This window comes from Zootoca vivipara, chromosome 9 (genome assembly GCF_965207765.1).
Source record: "Zootoca vivipara chromosome 9, rZooViv2.hap1.1, whole genome shotgun sequence".
Classification (NCBI taxonomy): Eukaryota; Metazoa; Chordata; class Lepidosauria; order Squamata; family Lacertidae; genus Zootoca; species Zootoca vivipara.
In genome coordinates, this window is record NC_142592.1 from 17,334,593 (window position 1) to 17,344,824 (window position 10,232).

Here is a 10,232-nt window from a genome sequence, read left to right on the forward strand (position 1 = left end):
CCTTAACTCCACTAGAAATGTTGAAAATATACCCCCAACATCATCATCATCATCATCATCATCATCATTATGAAAAACCACCATTGAAGATTTCTGTTGTCCATTTAGTGTAACAGGACTGTAATGGTACAGAAAGAATTGTGCTCCCTGCAGAGTAAATGTAATGAAATTATTTGGAAGTGCACTCCTGCAGAATCACTTTCCGGACAACCAAGCATTCACTCAGGGGCAATCTTGGCCCTATTTTTGTTAGCAGGAATTATGTTTCTGTTTTAAATATAGCCATGTTATCTTTAATTTATAATTCACTGCGTACACCTAGGGTGAAGCATTTTAGCATTCAGTGCAGAAGTGTTCCACTATTCTCTAAAGTGTTTGTAACTGTAGACTTCTCAGAGTTTGCAAACTTTACTCTGGAACATATTTTTTTCATAAAAAGAGGGAAACACAATCTAATTAATTAAAAGTTATTGGATTTAAGCAAGTTTGATCCAGCTGGAATCGAGGTCTGACTCAAAGCTGCAACTAACACCAGCACATAAGTATTTATATTAATCTCAAGGGGCTCTTAACAACTCAGGACCAAGATACCTGAGGGAATACCTTGTTTCCTTATATCCCTGCCTGAGCACTGAGATTTTCCAGCGAGTTATTGCAGCGGGCTCTTTCCTGCCTGTCTTGATGACAAGGACTATGATGATATTATTATTAGTATTATTATTATTATTATTATTATTATTAAATGTTAACAGAGCCAATTTTTGGTCTCTACTTGTCAAGCAATGCCGATATGGTAATAAAAGCTATTCAGCTCTGTATACAAGGGCATTGATCAATCTATAAATACACATAGATTCTTTGAACCCAAATTTCAAGGTACAATATGCAAGTATTTAATCACAATTATGAAAAGTCTTCCAAGTGAGATGTGACTTAGAAAATTCTATTACTGAATTAAATCCAGCCAGGTAATACAAGGCCAATGTCCTGATCTGATCGATTTACTATTTGTTTCCTTTAAATCAAGCTGTTATTAAAATGCATATTAATACAACCCTACAGAAATCTAATTATAGCTCCAAAATTGGTCATTTTGAAAGAATAATAGTTTAATTGGGAATTAATTGTATGCATGTGTGTGTCTAACTCAAAAATAAGATCTAAGCCACATTACAAAACCTACTAGAGCTTGTCCAACGGATCAAAATACACATTTTGATTCCAAATATGTGTTATAAACATCTTGGAATGAACTTGCTTTATCATCAACTTACTTTGCCCTAGTTTGTCACAAACTGACACTGTCACCTTTTTTAATAGCAAAAAACCCCTCTAAAGCTGAAATAAATAACTACCCCAAGGTCAGAAATGGAACTACGAGGGATTTACTTGAAATGAGAGGGATTAGTTGCTATTTTGTCTCTATTGGTTAAGGGAAATTGGAACATTCATCTCTTGGCTTCTGGATGAAATTCAACTAGCCATAACCTACATGTTATTATATTAAATGAAACAGTGACAACTATCTAGCTCTTAGAGATTGCTTCCCACATGATCAAAGTTATGAGCATTAACCTTACAATGTAATGAGAGGGAACACTCTAATGTATGTGCAAGACTTGTGCAAGACATTTTGCTGAAGGACTGTAACTCTCTCCACTCCGTGTTCAAGCCAACCAGACTGGTTGCTGAAACTTACTACAATACTGTAAATGGGGCAGCATTATTGTTATTGTTATTATTACCCTCATGCTTCCAAAAAGTACCGGTATTTGTACCTTGCAAACTCTCTTCAACTTCCATTCATTTTTTAAAAGAAATTCATACTTTCCAAAATTAAGTATGACAATGTTGTACTTCTAGACTTTTTCTACTTGTACATTTGTTAAACATTATATTGTTTCGGTTACTGTTCTCCAGTGCTATGGTAACACTTACCGTGTTTCTCCAAAAATAAGACACCATCTTATATTTATTTTTCCTCAAAAAACAACAACACGGTGGCTTATTTTCAGGGGATGTCTTACTTTTTTTATTAAGTATGGTACAGTTTAACCTACAAGGTTAAACTGCCTATCACTATGGCTTATTTTCGGGGGTATGGCTTATTTTTGGAGAAACACGGTATTACAGTGGTACCTCGGTTTATGAACTTAATCCGTTCCGGAAGTCCGTTCTTAAACCGAAGCCATTCTTAAACCGAGGTGCACTTTCCCTAATGAGGCCTCCCACCGCCGGTGCCCTTCCACCATTCGGATTCCATTCTCAGACCAAGATAAGTTCGCAAACCTCCAGTTTTGCAGAGTTCACAAACCAAATAGTTCGTAAACAGGGCTGTTCTTAAATCAAGGTACCACTGTATTCTGTACCAGATCTTTGGCAGCACCCAGTGTTAAGCTATGGGCCACCTTTTCCCCAAAACTCTTCTAAGACTTAATTCAGTCTCTCCCACTCAACCTGGGATCCAAGATGCTGTTGGACTACAAATCCATCATCCCTGATCAACGATGGGAATGGTGGAAAAATCTGGAGACACAAGGCTGCTTTAATCATTTGCCATATCTAGAAACGTTCCCTTTCTTTCATGATATGAATGGAATTATAACCAGTCAATCTGCAGGCAACTGAAGATGCTGAGCATAACAGACAACCGTTGTACTCGTAACCCACCAAATGGTGTCTTCAACCCACACACAGATAAACTTCCATGTGATAGCAACCTCAAAATATTTCTCTGACTTTGAATGTGTGCACTGAATAATTTCCCAAGTCAATAAGCTGTTAGTATTTAAGTGTAAAATCAGAAGTGTGTTGGATTCTTAAGGGAACAGAGGAAGATTGAAACAATGTGTATGGAATTACGTTATTAAATTATATATCTCCCTCAAAGCTGCCTTGGGCTTCTTTTAAAGTTGGTTTAGCTTTTTTTTTTTTACTTTATTCCTGTTTTACTTCCTGGCATATGGTGAATGGCAGAAACAAACAGATTGGAGCAGTCAGAATACACTTTCTGTAATTCTCGGTGCTATCGAGCTTTGTAAACATGACTTTACAGACACATTTTGCCAGCTCTTTAAAGACTTGAAGTAGGTTTAATTAGCACATTTAGAACTACCTTCTCACATTACATTTGTAGCTGCAGCAGCATGTCTCCTTCCGATACCACTTGAGTAATATGGGGAACTCCATGGTCAAGTGGAGAAGGAAGCCAATCATACTGCAACTCTCTCTTCCATCAGCACTGATTTAGTCTCCAAGGGGGAAAGTGGGGCAGAGCTATATTCTGAGCTTTTCCCAAGAGGGCTAAAAAGCAGTGTAGGAAGGAACATCATCTTCTAAGCTTCAACTGGAGGAGGAGGAGGGGGAGGGGGAGGAGGAGGAGGAGGAGGAGGAGGAGGAGGAGGAGGAGGAGGAGGAGGAGGAGGAGGAACATGTTTTCTTGTAACACTTCATTCCACTGACGATTACAATGTGATCTAATATATTACTGCATCAGAAATATGCAAGATGTAATTAAATAAAATAGGTAAAGGGACCCCTGACCATTAGGTCCGAGGGAGCCGGCGTATAGCTTCCAGGTCATGTGGCCAGCATGACAAAGCCGCTTCTGGCAAACCAGAGCAGCACATGGAAACACCGTTTACCTTCCCGCTATAGCGGTTCCTATTTATCTACTTGCATTTTGATGTGCTTTCGAACTGCTAGGTTGGCAGGAGCTGGGACCAAGCAACGGGAGCTCACCCCGTCACAGGGATTCGAACCGCCGACCTTCTGATCAGCAAGCCCTAGGCTCAGTGGTTTAGCCCACAACGCCACCTATTATGCATGCTATTATGGGCAGATCCTCAAAAGTTAAATCCCACAGTGTTAAATAAGGCTTGCTCCAAGGTAGGGATGGATGAATTTGTGAATTTCTGTTCTATACGTTCCTCATTTTTCAATCTTGAATTCAGTTCTCCACATTTCTGCAGCAATTTGCCATTTTTTAATATAAAAATTTCTCACCAGCATTTTAGTATGAATTTCTTTTAATAAACACATGTTACAGGGAACCAGGCAGAGGGCCTGCTCAGTAGTGGCACCCACCCCGTGGAACACCCTCCTATCAGATGTCAAGGAGATAACTATACAATTTTTAGAAGACATCTGAGGGCAGCCCTGTACAGGGAAGTTTTTAGTGTTTGATTTTTTATTATGTTTTTATATATGTTGGAAGCTGCTCAGAGTGGCTAGGGCAACCCAGTCAGATGAGTGGGGTATTAACAACAACAACAACAACAGAATAGGGCATCCCTATTTGCAATTGGAGAAATGTTGGAGGGTATGTTGTCATACACTACTGCCCTCTTCTCTTCAGCAAGATGTACTACTACTACTACTAATAATAATAATAATGTTTATATACAGCTATAATGAATGCACACATTTTTGCAAGCAATTTCTGTGTGTGTGTGTGCATTTCCACCTAGTCTATGCATTTTTGTACAGATTGCTTTTTTGGAGACCTGGAGAATTGCATCACCAAATTTAAAGAAGTGCAAATTTCAAAGGCTGACATGTTTTGATTTGTGTATTGGCTTGAGAACTGAAAATTCATTTTTACTAATCCCCTCATTTGGGTAAATTTCCTCTTTTGAAGTCAAACGTGAGCATGTTGGATTTTCTTGCCAATTGGCCATTTACATGTGTGCTTAGTTTAATAGCACTGTGGTCAGTATTTTGAGATCCTTGAAGCTGTTGCTTTTGAACTTCTGATCTATTACTTTTAACCACATGATTTCCTGAAGTTTCAACATCCTGTTTTATAGATTTCATTGTATTTCAAAGAGAAAAACAAGATAGAAATCCCATGACTACTTAGGAAAGAAGCACAGGAATGGAAGAGCTTCTGACATTCTTTGCAGCATAACAGCACTATTATATTAAAACAAATTATAATAAAAAGGGAACACAGTAGTGCAGCTAAACATTAAGCAATTAATAGGAGTAATATAAGATAATAATGACGAAAATTAAGCTACCTAGAAACTCTAAGGCTGCAAATCTGTAGCCACATACCTTAGAGTAAGCCACGTTGAACTTAGTGAGACTTACTTCTGAATGGACATTTATTAGATTGTACTATAAAAATAAACCCCTTATGGTGACAAAATATCATTACTTAAGTCATTTTAGAGAATAATAATTGCATTCATCAAATAATCATCAGCTTCAGCTTCATTACCTAAGATTTTCAGTGACATATTCCCAAAGATGTGGAGATTAGGTACGATATGCAATATCAAATTGGAAATCATAAACATTATGTAAGATTAGTTGAGTGAAGAAGATATGCAGCATAGTTTTGGAAAAAAATAAAACTGTGTGAACTATTCTTCTGCAAGCAATTTTGCCCTGAATACAGCAAATTGCTCCCTCCTTTTAATTCCCATGCCCAGTTTTTTTTTAAATGATATTGCATATACTAAAAGTTTCCAAAACAAAATATACCTAGGTTTTTTTTTATATAAAACCCTATAGCAAACTGCTTTCATCTTTAGTTTCCAAGTTTATTTTAACGAGTGAAAATGACTGTTTTGTTTTACCCAGTTGCCTTTTGTGCACCTGTATCTGCATCTGTATATTATATAGCACAATCCTAAGAATGTTTACCCAGAAGAGAATCATAATGTGTATAATGTTCCTCCTTCCCTAGTTAGTACATGTACACACATTAAAAAATAGTCCTATTAGACTCGATTGGGACTTCCTTCTAAGCAAACATGTTCAAAAGTTAGACATCTAAAAAAAACCAAAAACATAAAAGACAGTCTGATCTACAAGCCAGAATTGGGGGATTTGAAGAAATGCATTCCAATATTCACATTTATCTACAAGCATTTGCCGATTCAGAAGACCAATTTAGCTGTGGTGACCCCATTTCCACTAAACTTATAGGTGAGTGCAGTTGTAGAGCTTCATACTCCGGCACCGGGGGCGGAGAGCAAGCGGGGGTGGTGCTGGCGCACGTTCTGGGGGTGTGACGCAACGCCCATATGGGTGTGGTGCATGTCCTGGGGGCATGGTGCGCCACCCATAAGGACGTGGCACACATTCTGGGGGTGGGGACTGTCGCCTGCAGGCGTGGGGTGCCCAGCGCGGGCGGGGGAAGCAGCCGCCATGGCGCCCTCGGGATTGCGCTTCCCAGGACAGAGCGCCCCCATTGCCCCTCCCTCCCTACGCCCCTGGGTAAGTGCAGCTGCATGAAAAACTTGTAGCAGTGCAGTTGTCAGTTTAATGAAGCTCACATTAACTTATTCCATTCTGTATGATTCCATTCCATTCAAGTATGATTATTCACATTCCACACTCTGTAGGCAACTGGCAGTCTATTTGGTTGCTATCAGCTCACTTAGGGTTTATATAAACTCCTAGAAATTCTGCAAATAGGCATTTGAATCACTCTAAAGCGCCTGTTCACACATGTATCAGGGTTGGCCCAACGCATGTTGGTACCTGAGGTGGAGCCCCAAAATGGTGTCTCCCTCCCTGCCAGCAGAGTAGGAGTCAGGGAAGATCTAGACCAGGAACAAGGGGGGGGGGGAGAGAGAGATAAACACCAGAATCTGCTATTCTGGCTAGCCTTGACATGTATGATAAGTCACAGATGAATATGACTAACAGCCACAATGACCCACTCAGTGTGAGGTGGCAACCAGTGAAATGAAAATTTGGTTGCTTCCAATTTAGGCATACCATGCAATCAAGACGTCCAATTGTGTAGGGTCCCCAAAGGTGTGGCGTTCTTGTGTGTGAGCGGTGTTGGCACTCAAGGCTTCCCTTGCAAATAACCAAGCTCAACATGCCACTAATGGGGGGTAGCTTGCATAGCAGCGCAACTTCAGAGGTGGGGCAAGAAGCATGTTCCACTCCTCTGCCTTGAAACTGCGAGTGCCCTACCTGCTGCTCACATATTAATTGGACTTTAATGTTGCAGTTATCACCTGCGAACATATCTGTGTGAAGCAGTCTCAAGTCTACAAGTAATGGGGGGGATTCATTTCCTTAATTTCTGTATTACAGACTTCTCTTAGATAGCAGAGGAATGGGGTAACAATGTAATCCTATAGGTGTCTAGGGCTCAGTGGAATTTTCACCTAGGTAAATGAGTATAGAACTGAGGATTTAGTCTGTAAATAGAAGTAGTGTATTACATCACATTTTTCAGGTGAACCCTAACAACAGAATGGACTATTTCATTGGAATTAATTCTGTGTAAATCATGCCCTTTATTATACAAATATATGTAATTCAGATTCTAATAATGACTCCAAAAAGGCTAATTATATATAAATATTTGCATGAATAGGCTGGTCCATACGGGCATACTGTTAAGTCCTGTATGAATGTAACATAATGTGCCCCCTGTTCTTGTTCTACTGTTATCATTTATGAATATGCCAAATCTGGTAATTAGAGGCAATTCTGTCCACTGCATGGGTTATTAGCATAATTAATCTAGTTGAACAGAAAGGTGAAAATCGAAGAAAGAGCCTGTAAATTAAAGGCAAATTAACCAATCTGCTGGTGAAGACTCTACATGCTGTAAGTCAAAGCAAGGCAGGCATTCTAGAGAGAAAGCAATTACAAAAAAAATGCAGAGGTCCAGAATGATAGACATGGAGAGTATCAGCAGAGGGTGGGATTTGCTGCAGCCCTGAGAATGTTGAGAAGACTATGTTGCCATATTCTTTGGGAGTGCCCCTTAAAAATACTCGGAAACTGTAGCTAATACAAAATGTAGCAGTCAGATCACTTCCAGACAACCTGTTTCCTGAGCTGTTACCCCAATTTGTTTGCACAAAGTTTGTGGGGAGGCTATACAATGTCTTTTGTTTACTGAGCATTCATTCTGATTTGTTTTCAGGGACATTATATGACATCATGCGAAGTTATCCCACACATTTTATATATGTCACTTTACACAAACGGTGTATTATTCATTATTCTTGTCATATTATTATTATTATTATTATTATTATTATTATTATTATTATTATTAGGGTTTGTTGTGCAAGAATGCCAAATCAACTTTAATTGCACAACCTGAATTTGCTGATACACAGTTGAATCCTACCTGCAAAGTAGTGACTGCTTGGAAGTGCCCTCAGGGTGGTCTGGCTTTATTACTTTTCATTTCGCACAGGCTTCCAGTTCACTTCCTGGCTCCCTAAATGGTTTGGGACCAGGAGATTCGAACCTACCTATCCTTTGGATTTCTCATCGGAAGCCTCATGCTGCAGCATCCCATCATCTTTAGCAGCAGCTGGCTGGGACACAGAATAGAGCCTGTTTTGTTGTAGCTCACAGGTAATGGGACTTCCTAGAGATATCCAGTTTGCCTCATCTTTTATGGAGCTTAGGCAATCTGTAGAAACATTATTTTTCTACATTGAGTTCGCTCTGCTGTTTCATTGTGCTGTTATGGCTCTGTTTTATGGCTCTCTTGTTATACTAGTTATCTTTAAATGGAAATATGGGGGCAGGGCAGAGGAAATAATGCATATTAGGTTGCCAATGTTTTAATACCTAACCTGCTTCTATTCATAAAAATAGCCTGAGATGCACAAGCTTCCAGTTCATGAAACAAGAGCTAATTCTCACAGAGGATTATAGGACAGTGATTATTAGAGTCACAAAGGCCACTCACATGAGCACGGTATTCTGAGTGAATGGAGCGTGCTTTGATCATCAGAACCTCTCCCTGCTTCAGCTCCAGAGATGCTAGATGATCAAAACACACGGCTTCCCTCAAAGAATCCTGAGAACTGAAGTTTTCCCTTTACAAAGCTACCATTCTCAGCACCGTGACAAACCACAGTCCCCATGATTTTTCGAAGGAAACCATGTGTTTTAAATTCATGGTGTATGCACACCCACGCTCTTGCAACAGCTAAGCAAGTGGGCTGAGAGAAGAAATGTGAGCAGAAATGACAGACATCAATCATTCCTGCCTACACCAGTCTCTCTCTCTCTCTTTCTGGGATAACCTAAGAGGCTGTTTTAGCAGAACAAAGCCTACTAGCAATGGCAATGATGTCAAATTTGGCTAAATTCTTTCTGACCTGCTACATGCAACCTCATTTTGCACTGTTCCATTTATTTGGATATGTTATAGCCTCTTCTTATTCAGTGGAGGATTAATTATTTAAGCAAACCATTGAGAGATCTTTGGAAATTGGCGTTAAATCCCACCAAGTCTCTTTGACTTGAAATGCATGTATCCTAATCCCAAAAGCGAGGAGCTCTAAAGGAAAGGCACTCTGTTCATGCTCAGAGACACACTGTTATTATCGCATATATATGAAGACAAAGATTTAACATTGAAAAGAGGGCCGAACCCTCATGCAGAGTCCTGGCTCTCCTTTATATTTCTACTACAACCCACAGAAAGCTGAACGCAAAAATCGCATTGAACTCAAGGAGAATTTCGCGAGGGCTTTGCATTTTAGAAGCTTCTGTACGTCACGAAGTAAATAAGGCAGAGCATACAGTGGTTAAATATATCTGAGTGCAAAATACATATTTTATGAATTATCTGAAGATTAATAGCCATTTCCATTTCTTAACAGTGGTGTGACAGAGACGAAGTGCTCAGCATCTCAGCACAGGGTATGCAATTCATCTAAGTTTTTTTGCTTTCCTCATGCTCAACAACTAAGGAATTTACACAATAAAGTACATTTTGGGTCAAAACCTAGTAAATCTATAGTGTAGTCTTTAAATGAAAAGCTATATCTTCCTGTCATGGTGAAGTGCACATTGATTATTGTTATTTTATTTTTTTAGAAAAGTAGCTTGCTCTCCTCTCTTTAGTGGGGCTGGAGGAATCGTTCAGAATCACTTCTGCTCTCCAGGCAAGTCTGTTTTGGTTCCTGTGGAAGGGCTTAACAAAGCTCTTTGGAATGCATTCTGCATTCAGGCAAGAGCTGACTCATGAAGAGCCCAATGATGTTATCCATGCAGCAAAGTTTGAAGCCATTCTCTGACCTCACTGATTGCTCTTCTTTCAATGTGCACAGATTTCAATACGGTATCTAAAACTGGGCATACAAATCCATCCATTTAATTAATATTTGAACAGCTTGGATAAATATATGGGTTACATAGCTGAAATTCAGCCATAATACATAAACCATCAGCTTTTAAAATTTTTTTGATTTACCACTTGTATTGGTCTGCCTCAGTGTGGG